Source organism: Epinephelus fuscoguttatus, linkage group LG2, assembly GCF_011397635.1.
Source record: "Epinephelus fuscoguttatus linkage group LG2, E.fuscoguttatus.final_Chr_v1".
Classification (NCBI taxonomy): domain Eukaryota; kingdom Metazoa; phylum Chordata; class Actinopteri; order Perciformes; family Serranidae; genus Epinephelus; species Epinephelus fuscoguttatus.
Window position 1 is genome coordinate 51,530,822 of NC_064753.1, and position 15,000 is coordinate 51,545,821.

Consider the following 15,000-nt stretch of genomic DNA (forward strand, 5'->3'; position numbering starts at 1 on the left):
GTTTGTAGCCCGGCCAAAAAGGTGCACCTGAACTCACCACAAAGACTACAGCCGACAGCCAACCAGCACGTGCGTTCTGCGTCTGCATGGGAGGAAGTAACTCTCCACCGCAGCCGATGCCGGTCGTCTGTATTCATCATTCAGAAAGAGAAACGAGGCTTGAGTTTACTTTCCTGGTCTCTCCTCTCGTTCACTGAGCTGACACCGATCTGATTCACCGACAGGCGCCACCGTCCACTTTCTGCATCAGACAAAAAACAGCCAACAAGGGCCGCGTAGTGCCAACAGTGTGGGAAACACCACAAAAACCAAGATCATCGTCTTGGTGTGTCAGAGCGCTAACAGACAGAATGAAGCTCTGAATTACAGATGGTCTTTAAACACATCCTGTTTAATTTAACTTTGGACACGACCAGAACACAGTTAGTGTTGGACGTGTCCTCTCAGTGTCTTTGTCTCTGCTGCTGATGGACATGGAGGTCACAGACGTGTGCGTGTGTGTGTGTGTGTGTGTGCGTGCGTTTGTGTGTTTGTGTGTGTGAGAGACTGGAGGGTATTGTGAAGTTTCCACTCTGATACACTGACGGCTAATATTGACCTGACACACACACACACACACACACACACACACAGAGACAGACTCACAGCATGAAGCTCTGCTGTCGGCTGGAAACCTCGTATCTCCACATCATGGATTTGTCAGGACTTTTGTTCAAACATTTAACGTCCATGTGAATTGTGTGTGTGTGTGTGTGTGTGTGTGTGTGTGTGTGTGTGTGTGTGAAGTCCAGGTATCACTCCGGTGCCAAGTTTTCCCTCCTTCCTGCTTTCACTCCTTTCACAAAGTCTTTGTTGCCGTGGCGACCCCCCCTCCCCCTCCTCCTGGGACCGCCCATCTGCCATTCAGTGTGTGAATGAAGGGGGGTGTGGGGGGGGGGGGGGGGGGGGTGCTGTGTGTGGTCGCACTGGCGCTCTCAGCTCAGTCAGTCTGCAGCGCTTCAACAGCACACACTGAGGTATGACACATCTACACACACACAAGGAAGTGTGTGCAGATTTATAGTGAAGAGGTCTGTAGTTAGTGTGTGTGTGTGTGTGTGTGTGTGTGTTTGAATTAGTTCTGCAGTTGTTTGCTGGCGACATTTTGACTTCAGAGCTCTGTGACTGGAAAACCTCTGCTCTTCTTTCTGTATGCACATCTAGCTCTGTGTGTGTATGTGTGTCTGTGTGTCTGTGTGTGTGTCTGTGTGTGTGTGTGTGTGTGTGTGTGTGTGTGTGTGTTGCTTTAAGCTGATTTTCCTGCAGCACAAAGTTAACAGTCTTAGTGAGCTAACAGCCGTTAGCTTCTGTTGATGTGTTGGTGAGCGGCTGTAGCTGGACCTGTGTGTGTGTGTGTGTGTGTGTGTGTGTGTGTGTGTGTGTGGGTTGTGGCTGTTTGAGGGTTGATGTTAGAGTGTGGTGTGTCAACATGTTACCATCATGACTGAATGATCTCTGATCTGAGGTTAAATGATTCACCTTCAACTGAAGAAAACATAATGCTGTGTAGTTGTTGTGTAGTACTGTAGTGTTGTGTAGTGTTGTGTAGTTAGGGTTAGGGTTAGGCGGCAGTAGCTCAGTTCATAGGGACTTGGGTTGGGAACCGGAGGGTTGCCTGTTCGAGTCCCAATATGGTGTGTGGTAGGGGTGTAACGGTACACAAGTCACGGTTTTTTTTTTCTTTTTTCGGTACAGTAATGAAAAAAATAGACAACTATTAAATATCTTTTACTTATTGGTAACCTTATTAAAACATACCACCACAGCAGTTAACTCTTTTTAACACAATTTTTGAATGAAACAAATATATATAAAATCCTGCTTTTTCACATTGTTTGAATGAAAATAGAAATATAAAAGCGAAAAATAAAATCCTGCTGTTTTTTTAACACATTTTTTTAATGAAAAATATAAATATACATTTCTGCTTAAACAGTTTTACTCAATTCAAATAAAAGGTATAGTGCAGCTGGTCAGCTTTAAAGCCTGCTCAGATTCAGTTTTACTAGGAACTTACTTAGCTTTCCCACTAAAGTGCAGTAAACAAAACATGCTTATATCTAAAGTGCAGCTTAAACAATTTTACTCAACTCCAATGGCGTTGGTTATTTCTTTAGCGCGATGGTCAGGGAAACGCTCTTTCTTTTTAAACGATGATATCGCAGTTTGCACCAGATTGCTTTTTCTAGTCGTGCCAGTTAACGTTCAAACTCGGGTGGTGTCGCTTTAGATGTGTTAGCATGTTAGACGTGTTTACAAGTACATACCCGACCGCTGTTCTGCAGTGTCGGCACACTGCTTTTGTCTTGTCAACTTGTTTATTTCCATCTTCGTATTTTACCCTGAAACCAAAGTGTTCCCAAACGGAGGACTGAAGGTTTGCGGGTGGGTCTTCAGGTTCGTCAGGCTCACTTGCCATGTTGTCAAAATGCGAGAATGCGCTGCACAAAGTGAAAGCGGAGATTTACGGTCGGACTTGGTCCGTCACTCAATTATGTCCGTCGGGGAACTAGATATTTTAAATGGTTCGGCTCGCAAAAACAGAATTAAAATAAAACAAAATAAAATAAAATAATATCCTGCGCCCAATAATTCGGTACAGGGTCATGCCGAACCGAAAGTCACGTACGGAACGGTTCGACACAAATACATGTACCGTTACGGCCCTGGTGTGTGGACTGGTGAGGTGCCAGTTCACCTCCTGGGCACTGCTGAGGTGCCCTTGAGCAAGGCATCGAACCACCCAACTGCTCAGGGCGCCTGACCAAGGGCAGCCCCCTCACTCTGACATCTCTCCACTTTGTGCATGTGTGTGTCTTTCAGACCTGTGTGTGTTTATAAATAAAGTTCAGTGAGTTTGAAGACAGTTTGTAGAAGCAGCAGGAGGCTGTGGAGATGATGCTGATCAGAGATCTAAACATAATAATGATGATGATGATGATGATGATGTTCAGGTTCTCACAGGCAGACAGTGAAGAAGGTGATGTCACTCAACTGCCTGTATGACATCATCTTAACATCGTAATCAGGGAGAAGTGGAGGTGACATGAGGGGTTTTAGATTTGACACGAGGATCTGTGTGTGTGTGTGTGTGTGTGTGTGTGTGTGTGTGTGTGTGTGTGAGAGAGAGAGAAAGAGGCAGTTTGATGAACAAACAGAAAAGTTTCCTTCATTGGTTTTAGTGTCTCCGCTCAGCTACTTGAGTGGTGTGAATCCTCCTCTGAGAGTTTGATCTGTACTTAGGACCTGTTGCCATGGTGATGAGATTAGTTTCATCTTCATCATGTCACAGTGATGTGTAGATAAAGTAAACTTGTGTGTCCCTGATGTTTGACACATTTCTCTCTCCGTATTTACGTTTCATCTTCCTCCTGTTCTCTGTTGTTCTTTTTCTTCTCAAATCTGACAAACCAACCAAACAACAGCAGAAAAACCAAAACAAACGTCCTGAACATCAGCTAACATCAGCTAACAGTGGCTAACATCTGCTAACATCAGCTAACATCAGCTAACAGTGTCTAACGTCTGCTAACATCAGCTAACAGTGGCTAACATCAGCCAATAGTGGCTAACATCAGCTAACGTCAGCTAACAGTGGTTAACGTCTGCTAACATCAGCTAACAGTGGCTAACATCAGCTAACAGTGGCTAACATCAGCTAACGTCTGCTAACATCAGCTAACAGTGACTAACATCAGCTAACGTCTGCTAACATCAGCTAACAGTGACTAACATCAGCTAACGTCTGCTAACATCAGCTAACAGTGGCTAACATCAGCTAACAGTGGCTAACATCAGCTAACAGTGACTAACATCAGCTAACAGTGGCTAACATCAGCTAACAGTGACTAACATCAGCTAACAGTGGCTAACATCAGCTAACAGTGGCTAACAGCCTGTAAAACCCAAAGAACTGAGAAATCAAACTGATCCTAAGAAGTTTAAAATCAAACACAATGACTCAGTAATATGTCAGTGTGTCAGTCCTCCTCTGACTCCTCCCCCTCCTTTCATCTGGTTTTGGAGGGTTTTTGCCTGGTCTGGACTCCTGCAGTGCCACTGTCCACAAAAACATGGACCCTGACTGCTCCTGGTCAGTCCTTCTCCTCTCTTAACCCCTCCTCCTCTTCTCCTCAAGTTACTGCAGCTCAATAACAGCCACATGTTATGGTCATTAGAGCCTGTTGGTCAGTCCTCTTCTCTCCTCTCTCCTCTCTCCTCTGAAACATTCAGACTGGATCTGAAACTAAAACTCATGTTTCAGTTTTAAAGTCACAGAACAGATTAACATCAGAAGCAGCAGAGGAGATTTCCTGACTTGATCTGTGCTTCTGTTTGGAACAGACGCTGCACCTACAGCACAGGCTCTGTGTAGAAGCTCCGCCTACGCTTCAGCCTGACGTGCACCTCCCCAGAAATGTAACCGCACATCAGGGTGACGCAGACCTCCTGTTTATTTGTGTAAATTGAAACCATGTTTCCCTCAGTGGAAACAGAGTGTTCATTTACTTTGATCTCACAGATAAGAAACAATAAAATGTGAAGACAATAAAGCCTCTACACAGCAACATACAGACACAGCAACATACGGACACAGCAACATACGGACACAGCAACATACAGACACAGCAACATAGGGACACAGCAACATACAGACACAGCAACATAGGGACACAGCAACATACAGACACAGCAACATAGGGACACACCAACATATGGACACAGCAACATAGGGACACAGCAACATACAGACACAGCAACATAGGGACACAGCAACATACAGACACAGCAACATAGGGACACACCAACATATGGACACAGCAACATAGGGACACACCAACATATGGACACAGCAATATACGGACACAGCAACACAGGGACAGAGCAACATACAGACACAGCAAGTCCTGTGTGATTTATCCTGACTTCATATGAGTAAAGAAAGCTCTGCGGTAAAATGAGAGCGCTGTTGTTGTTTGAGGAAACAGAGCGTTACGTTTCTACATGAATTAATGAGCTTCATCACACGTTGACTGCGCTTGTTGCTCTGCTGCTCTGACAGTGCTCTGCTGCTCTGACAGTGCTCTGCTGCTCTGACAGTCCTCTGCTGCTCTGACGGTCCTCTGCTGCTCTGACAGTCCTCTGCTGCTCTGACAGTGCTCTGCTGCTCTGACAGTGCTCTGCTGCTCTGACGGTCCTCTGCTGCTCTGACAGTCCTCTGCTGCTCTGACAGTGCTCTGCTGCTCTGACGGTCCTCTGCTGCTCTGACAGTCCTCTGCTGCTCTGACAGTGCTCTGACAGTCCTCTGCTGCTCTGACAGTGCTCTGACAGTGCTCTGCTGCTCTGACAGTGCTCTGCTGCTCTGACAGTGCTCTGCTGCTCTGACAGTCCTCTGCTGCTCTGACAGTGCTCTGCTGCTCTGACAGTCCTCTGCTGCTCTGACAGTGCTCTGCTGCTCTGACGGTCCTCTGCTGCTCTGACAGTGCTCTGCTGCTCTGACAGTGGTCTGCTGCTCTGACAGTCCTCTGCTGCTCTGACGGTGCTCAGCTGCTCTGACAGTGCTCTGCTGCTCTGACGGTGCTCTGACAGTCCTCTGCTGCTCTGACAGTGGTCTGCTGCTCTGACAGTGCTCTGCTGCTCTGACGGTGCTCTGACAGTCCTCTGCTGCTCTGACAGTGCTCTGCTGCTCTGACAGTGCTCTGCTGCTCTGACGGTGCTCTGCTGCTCTGACAGTGCTCTGACAGTGCTCTGACAGTGCTCTGACAGTGCTCTGACAGTGGTCTGACAGTCCTCTGCTGCTCTGACAGTCCTCTGCTGCTCTGACAGTGCTCTGCTGCTCTGACAGTGGTCTGACAGTCCTCTGCTGCTCTGACAGTGCTCTGCTGCTCTGACGGTGCTCTGACAGTCCTCTGCTGCTCTGACAGTGCTCTGCTGCTCTGACGGTGCTCTGACAGTCCTCTGCTGCTCTGACAGTCCTCTGCTGCTCTGACAGTGCTCTGCTGCTCTGACAGTGCTCTGCTGCTCTGACGGTGCTCTGCTGCTCTGACAGTGCTCTGACAGTGCTCTGACAGTGCTCTGCTGCTCTGACAGTGCTCTGCTGCTCTGACAGTGCTCTGACAGTGCTCTGCTGCTCTGACAGTGCTCTGCTGCTCTGACAGTCCTCTGCTGCTCTGACAGTGCGGTGCTCTGAATAACCAAACGGTACGTTCCAACAGAGCTCTGAATGATTGAACGGTTCAGTTTGTAGCTGACACTCAGAGTGAGTGTTTCTGAACGCACCCTCTGTGTAGAGATGAGCTGCTGTGTGAGGAAGGCAACGAGCCAGAGTCAAAGATGAAGATCAGTTTCATGTGTTTGAGCTTTGCTGACTCACAGTTGTCTTTATGTCAAATCAGATTTGGCCATTTGATAGAAATATCTGATGATTTTTGTCATATAAAGTTTGAACAGGGCTCAGTGAGGCGTTCAGTGTGACAGCAGCATTGAGGTTGTATAGTAAACAAGCTAACGTGCTAACGACAGATCAGTAGAGTCGTATGTAGTGTCTGTGAGCGTCTCAGCAGCAGAGAGAAAATTATCTCAGACTCTGACAGAGGAAAGTTTCTCCTCCTCTGTGTCTGCAGCTGTCTGCACCAAAGAGTGGCTGAAAGTCAAGAGCGCTCACTCTGCAGGAAAATCTGGGGACCAAAACCAGAAGTCCTCAGAAGTTCACTGTACAGCACACTGAGCAGCAGCGACTGGTCTCTGACTGACGGAGGGATCTCTGAGTCTCAGGGGGCCGGGCTACTCAGCACAAAGACTGACAGCAGAGGGAAACTGTTAGCATAGCTGTTAGCATGCTGTCTGATGATCTGTGTTACACAGCTGAGAGCCTTTTACTGAGCCTTCATCAGACTGTTCATCCTCCTCCTCATCTGATTCAGTTAACACACACACACGCACGCACACACACACACACACACACACACTCCTACAGTAGGCCACTGGGTCAGTGTGTGTGAGTGTGTGTGTGTGTGTGTGTGTGTGTGTGTGTGTGTGTGTGAGAACTGAGCAGCTGCAGTCATCAGGACACATCAGTCAGTTAATCAGTTTGAAGATCACTCAGCCAACAGAGACACACACACACACACACACACACACACAGCTCTGAAACCTTCTTCAGTGATTAATATCTCCATGGTAACAGTGTGCAAACACAGTTACAAACATAATGTGTGTGTGTGTGGGGGGGGGGGGGGGGTGATGGTGATGGTCCATATGGTTTGATTGTTGGTCAGTGTAAACAAACACAGTCTGATGAACCTTCAGTCACTAATTAGATTGAACAGACGCTCGGCCTCACACACAAATGATTTCCACCTCGCGTTGTGTCGTGTTTGAACACCGAGTCTGAAACTTTCGTCTGTCATAAAAATTTTGGAACAGGTTTGATTTCTGCGTTTCCCTCGTCCGTCAGAACCTTTAGAGACGTTTGACTGAATCAGTAAAGAAACACAGCTGAGACGAGACAGAGGAGCATTTCATAACTCAGCTCACTAACAGGTTAGATAGTTATATTCAGGAGGATGATGATGATGAAGAGGAGGAGGATGGGCACCACACACAGAATGTGAAGGACAGCTCCGCCCCTTCATGCAGCTGTGATGGCAAATGGAAGACAGGAAGTGATGTCAGTCAGATAGGTGACTCCAGTGGAGAGGCGTGTCTTTTATTTTGTCTGCTGTTGAATTTTCACAAAGAACAATAAAACACATCAGAGTCGGTGTGAGGTTTCTGTGGGGAAAGATTACTTTCAAATGACGGTTTAAAAAATGCATCTGAAAGAAACAGACTCAGTGTGTGAAGACCCTAAATGTCAGGAGGTCATCCTTGCTGGTGACAGCTATGACTGGAGATGCCATGATTTCACATGTCCACACGCCTGTCCGTCTCATTCTCATGAACGTGGTAACTCAGGAAGGCTTGGAGGGAAATTTCTTTAAATTTGGCACAAACATCCACCTGAAGAATTAACTTATCAGAATTTTGTGGTCAACGGTCAGTGTGACACGTTTTTGTCCATAACTGAAGAATTCATTCACTAATTCTGACCAAACTTGACATAAATGTCTAACATGATGAAATGATGATGGTCAAAAGGTCAAAGGTCAGCTTGACTGTGACATTATCATAGTAATAATAATAATAATACTTTTTTTTTATACAGCACTTTTACAGCTCTCAAAGACGCTTTACATTTAAAACCAAAGAAAGAAGTACATACATGTAAGTGCAAAGAGATAAACAGAAGACAAGGACAATATAAAACAACAAGGTGCAAAAGCATAGTGCAAAACAAAGAAATAATAATCGGTATCACGACGCTGGATGTCAACTCTGTAACTCAACCCAGGGTTGCTTTATCAAGAGCCGTGAACGCGCACGCAGCGGACCAATCACAATCATGAGAGAAGCGCAGCGTCACTGAGCGTCCTCACAGAGCGCCGTATGTGAGGGGAAAAAGTATTTCTCATGTGAGGATCAGAGATTAATTCTACTAAAATATGAGGAGGAGAAAAGCAACATTAGAGAAAAGGCCAACACCGTGGCAGCTGCAGGAGGAGGAAACATGCGTGGCAACGCATAACGGGATGAATAATGTTTAGTTTTAGTTTAGATTAGTTTATTTGCACATAATGTTAAAAACAGACAGGATAACATTTACAAGATTAAAAAAAGAAAAGTGCCGGAGAGGTTAGAAGCCACTAAAAGCTTATCAAAGAAACTCCCCTGTCAAAACATCAATGAAATCACATAATAGAGAAGAAAAGAAAGGGGTGAGGAAAGAAGAAATAGAGGAGGAGAGAGGGAAAAATCAAGACAACACAAGGCAGCAAATAAAATGATGTGTAGGTTAAATGACTCATCACTGGTTCAAGTAGCTACAGTACCTGTACCTGTACATCTGACACTGATCACACCCTTGAATCCCATGAAATCAATGCTGCGCAGATGAACTGCGTGTATTACAATTATCGTCTAACATCATTGCGTCTGATAAACTGGTCTTCTTTGTCATAACGTTATATATGCTACAATAAAGCTTAAAGCTGACGCCACAGTTAAATCATATCAACACCAAACTGATAGTCTGAATAAAATCATCCTGATATTGAGCTGTGTTAGAAATTAACAGCTGTGCAGAAATATACCTAGTGTCCCTCTTTAAGAAACAAAAAGGAAAATCCCTCAAACACCATGAAGTGTAGACATGATAGGCTACTTTCCACATTTCCAGCAGCAAAGCTGTCAGTTAGGCCCATTATCTTTAACAGGGATCATTTCCTCCAACAAAACAAAATGTTGGCACTAATTAATGGTGCTATTAAGTGTCTGCTAATGATCAGTTTCTTTCTTATGAAGGGCTGGGATGAAAGTTCCAGTCCCGTGGTCTCTCTGGAGTTAGAACAGATTTCATCAAATACACGTTTTGTATCAATCTGAAGTGAGAGGAGCGCCACCTGTTGGACACTCTTCAGCCTGTGCTGCTGTCACATGACCTGTGTGTGTTTTAGTGGTGAGGTAATGTATGTGTGTTTGTGTGTGTGTGTGTGTGTGTGTGAGGAGGGTAAAGACTCATTCAGGAGGCCTCTTTCATTAATAACACACACACACACACACACACACACGCTCACACTCCTCCCCCTCCAGACCACAACTAAGAAGAGGTCGGCAGTCGGCTCCATTGTGGGGCCCTCACACACACACACACACACACACACACACACACACTTCAAAGCGTTCTCACTGCCAGTGACCAGGGTGATGATGTCATCCCTGACCTCCTCTCTGTCTGTCAGTGGGCGGGACAGACGGGAGAACGTGCCGTGTTTGTTTCCTCAGAGCTGCATCACTGAGTCCATCAGGTTCTCATGGCGTCTCAACAGACGAGCTCCGCCCTGTAAACATGATGTTATAATGAACACACTGGAGGGTTTAAGGTCAGACGTCAGCCTGAGGCCACGCCTCCTGGTCTGATGTCACATGTCTCTGTCTCTCTGCAGGCATATGGCTGGGCGTTGGAGGGTATGCGTCACCTAGCTGGTGTCAGTATGGAGGAGTGCACGCTGCCGGACAAATGCCAGGCTGTGATTGGCTGCCTGGAGGAATACCAGCGCCAGCACCCACCAATCCCAGATGAGCGCTTCCAGGAGATGAAGGTGGCGGCTGGGGAGCTGCGGGGGGAGCGAGGCCTTCGTCAGTGGAGCTTCGCTTGGTCTAAGTGTCAGGAGACCAAGAGGATGTTCGACAGGAAGATGGAGGCGGCCCTCAGGACACGGGACTCCGCCCACAGGCCGCGCTCTGACTCCGCCCTCAGCAGGAGCTCCGCCTCATCCAGGAGATCACTGTCAGGACTCTGGGGGATCTTTGAGACCTCCTCCTCTTGTCCCCCCGAGCAGAACGCCTCTTCACCTCCACGTAACCCCTCCTCCCCCGTCACCCCCCAGCACACGCCGCTCCTCCAGCGTCTGTTCCGCAGCGTCTCCTCAGAGGAGTCGTCAGACCGGGGGGATATCTGCTCCTCCAGCCCCAGCCTCCCCCGCCTCGACTCTTTCACCAGTTCCACCCCCTCCTCCTCCTCCTCCTCCTCCTCCTCCCTCTTCTCCTCCAGCAGACGGCAGCAGCTGAGGAAGACTCAGAGCTTCGACTGCCCCTCCACCCCCGAGGTGTTGCGGTACGGACCGTGTCCGCGCGCCCTCAGCGAGCCTGTGCGCAGAGGAAACACGGGCGTGTTCATCCGCGGCCTGGAGGTCAGCAGCTCTGAGGCCGCCGACCACACGCTGTGCCCCAGGACCGGCGCTCACGGCTGGGCGGGACAGGGGCTCCGCAGCCCCGGGACCCCCAGAACCAGCCCAGCAGGAGAGTCCCGCCCCCGAGGAAGGTGAGTAATAACACTGCCACTTCTGTGTGGTGACATCATCACCACAAACAGGAAGTGATTAAGTACATTTACTCAACTAAAAACTGCACGTGAATACTTTTCTCATTGACTTCATGTCAGAGGAAATATTTTTTATAAAATGTGACGTCACAGATGAAATCAGCTGTCAGTGCGTTACTAACGATTCTCTGACATCACGAGACGCCAAACGCATCAGTGTTTTATAAAGTGATTCTGTCAGAGCTGTGACCTGTGACCTGTTACTGCTGTATTACTATGAGCACGTTATGACGTGTGGATGCATGTTAAGTACAAGAGAAGAAGAAGTGAGGGACGACTCACAGCAGACAGATCAGAGAGGAGATGTTATGTGTTCATGTAAACAGCCTGCTGTGTGTGTGTGTGTGTGTGTGTGTGTGTGTGTGTGTGTGTGTGTGTGTGTGTTTGTTTCATGGGTGTGTGTGTGTGTGTGTGTGCAGTAAGCTGCGTCACGTGGTGGAGGAGATGGTGACCACGGAGAGGGAGTACGTGCGCTCTCTGCGTTACATCATCCATCACTACTTCCCAGAGATGGACCGAGCCGACCTTCCTCAGGATCTCCGGGGGAAACGCTCCGTGGTCTTCGGGAACCTGGAGAAACTTCTGGACTTCCACAGTCAGTTCTTCCTCAGAGAGCTGGAGGCGTGCTGGAAACACCCGCTCAGAGTGCCGCACTGCTTCCTGCGACACGTATGACACATTTATTTATTTAATTAATTAATTAATTTAATTTTTTTTAATTTTTAATTTTTTAATTTAATAAAGTTGTTCCTGAACTGTATGATCTGACCAACAAAGTAACAGCTGCAGGCCCGGGTGGTGATACACCAGTGCATCCTGGTACATGTAGGCACTGCAGCACAGCTCAGCTTCATCAGTCAGTATAACCAGTCTGACCTTGTTAACATGGCGGCACAGCGTCTGTATCTGTGGCGTCCTGCGGAGGATGAATATGAGTCAGAACACAGTAAATGTGTCCCTGAACACAACACCCTCTGTGCTGTAGAGCGCCCCCTGGCTGCACAGAGGAGAAATCAGCCTGTAGTTCTTCCTGCCTCCAGCAGGAGGTGTCGGCGCCGGACGCAGGGTTCACAGTTTATTAGTCGGTTACTTCAGTGGACTACATTTCCCATCAGCCCTGACAGGACACCACAGAGAGGAGGCAACATTCTCAGTTCAGCATCACAAACAATGTCTGTAGTTCTCAGTGGGTTTGAACCAATCAGCTGCTGATGTTGTTGTTTATTGTTGTTGTTTGTGTAAACAGCAGGAGCAGTTCAGTCTGTACGCTCTGTACAGTAAGAACAAACCAAAGTCTGACGCTCTGCTGGCCAATCACGGGAACTCCTTCTTCAGGGTGAGAGCGCGTCATCATCATCATCATCATCATCTTCTTTGACCTCTGACTGTCTGCTGACTCTACACACGGCACACACTGACCATCATCTTCCTCCCTCCTCTCCCCTCCTCCTTTGCTCCTCTCTCCTCCTCCTCTCTCCTCCTCCTCCTCCCTCCTCCTTTGCTCCTCTCTCCTCCTCCTCCTCCCTCCTCCTTTGCTCCTCTCTCCTCCTCCTCCTCCTCCTCTCTCCTCCTCCTCCTCCTCCTCCTGCAGAGGAAGCAGATGGAGTTAGGAGATAAGATGGACTTGTCCTCCTACCTGCTGAAGCCCATCCAGAGGATGAGTAAATACGCTCTCCTGCTCACTGACCTCATCAAGGAGGTGGGCGGGGCCCAGGAGGCGGAGCTCGTGGCGCTGCAGGCCGCCACCGACATGGTCAAGTTCCAGCTTCGCCACGGAAACGACCTGCTGGCCATGGACGCCATCAGAGACTGTGATGTAAGTTTGATGACGCTCAAAGAGATGAACAGGAAGTCGTTTGAATTAAGAGTAGAAAATGTTTTTGTTTTTTTGTTGTTTGCATCTGTTTATGAGGAAAACAAACCTGATCAGCTCCGACTGAACCCTGATCGTCTCTGTCTCTGTCTCTGTCTCTCTCTGTCTCTCTGTCTTTGTCTCTGTCTCTCTGTGTGTCTCTGTCTCTCTCTGTCTCTCTGTCTCTCTGTCTCTGTCTCTGTCTTTGTCTCTGTCTCTGTCTTTGTCTCTGTCTCTCTGTCTTTGTCTCTGTCTTTGTCTGTCTCTCTGTCTTTGTCTCTGTCTCTGTCTTTGTCTCTGTCTCTCTGTCTTTGTCTCTGTCTTTGTCTGTCTCTCTGTCTTTGTCTCTGTCTTTGTCTCTGTCTCTGTCTTTGTCTCTGTCTTTGTCTCTGTCTCTCTCTGTCTCTCTGTCTTTGTCTCTGTCTTTGTCTCTGTCTTTGTCTCTGTCTCTGTCTCTGTCTTTGTCTCTGTCTCTCTGTGTGTCTCTGTGTCTGTGTCTCTCTGTCTCTGTCTCTGTCTTTGTCTCTGTCTTTGTCTCTGTCTCTCTGTGTGTCTCTGTGTCTCTGTCTTTGTCTCTGTCTCTCTGTGTGTCTCTGTCTCTCTGTCTTTGTCTCTGTCTCTGTCTTTGTCTCTGTCTCTGTCTTTGTCTCTGTCTTTGTCTCTGTCTCTCTCTGTCTCTCTGTCTTTGTCTCTGTCTCTGTCTTTGTCTCTGTCTCTCTGTGTGTCTCTGTGTCTTTGTCTCTGTCTTTGTCTCTGTCTCTCTGTGTGTCTCTGTGTCTTTGTCTCTGTCTTTGTCTCTGTCTCTCTGTGTGTCTCTGTGTCTTTGTCTCTGTCTTTGTCTCTGTCTCTCTGTGTGTCTCTGTGTCTCCAGGTGAACCTGAAGGAGCAGGGTCAGCTGATGCGTCAGGATGAGTTCACGGTCTGGAGTGGGAGGAGGAAATGTCAGCGTCACATCTTCCTGTTTGAGGAGCTGATTCTGTTCAGTAAACCTAAGAAGATGGAGGGAGGTCTGGACGTCTTCATCTACAAACACTCCTTCAAGGTAAAACCAGCTGGACGTCACAGCTGCACGTCTTCAGAGGACACTGAGACTGAGCTCTTCTTCCTCTGTGTCCCTCAGACAGCAGACGTCGGTCTCACAGAGTCCACCGGAGACAACGGGCTGAGATTTGAGATCTGGTTCAGGAGGAGGACGTCAAAGAACCAGACCTTCATCCTTCAGGCCCCCATGTCAGAGGTCAAACACGCCTGGACCTCCGACATCGCCCGCATCCTGTGGACCCAGGCCACCAGGAACAAAGGTACAGACAGGAGAGGACTGTCTGTCATCACCTGCGACCTTCATCCTCATCATCATCACCTGTAACCTTCATCATCATCATCATCATCATCATCATCATCATCATCATCACCTGTGTGTGTGTGTTTCAGAGCTGCGTCTGAAGGAGATGGTGTCGATGGGAGTGGGAAACAAACCGTTTCTGGACATCCAGCCGAGCGACGCCGCCATCAGTGACCGAGCCGTTCATTACATCATGAAGAGCAGAGGTCTGACCCTTCAAAATAAAAGCACGCATCACTAATCTTTATCAGATCACTTAATTATCAATAACTCCATCTGACGACGTGGAGCACGCTGAGACGTTTGACTCAAGATGTTTCTGTGTTCAATATGTCATACAGCTGCCAATGATCTGTGTGTGTGTCTGTGTGTGTGTGTGTGTGTGTGTGTGTGTGTGTGTGTGTGTGTGTGTGTTCAGGTGCTAGAACACGTGCATCCATCGCTGTCTCCGTGTTTGATCACTCCAACCCTTTCAAACGAGCAGCGGTGACCTCTGACCCCATGACATCAGGACCATCTTCAACTAGCCTGCTGGGACCGCTCAATCTGCACATGTACAGGTACAACACACACCTGCACATGTACAGGTACAACACACACCTGCACATGTACAGGTACAGCACACACCTGCACAGGTACAGGTACAGCACACACCTGCACATGTACAGGTACAGCACACACCTGCACATGTACAGGTACAGCACACACCTGCACAGGTACAGGTACAGCACACACCTGCACATGTACAGGTACAGCACACACCTGCACAGGTACAGGTACAACACA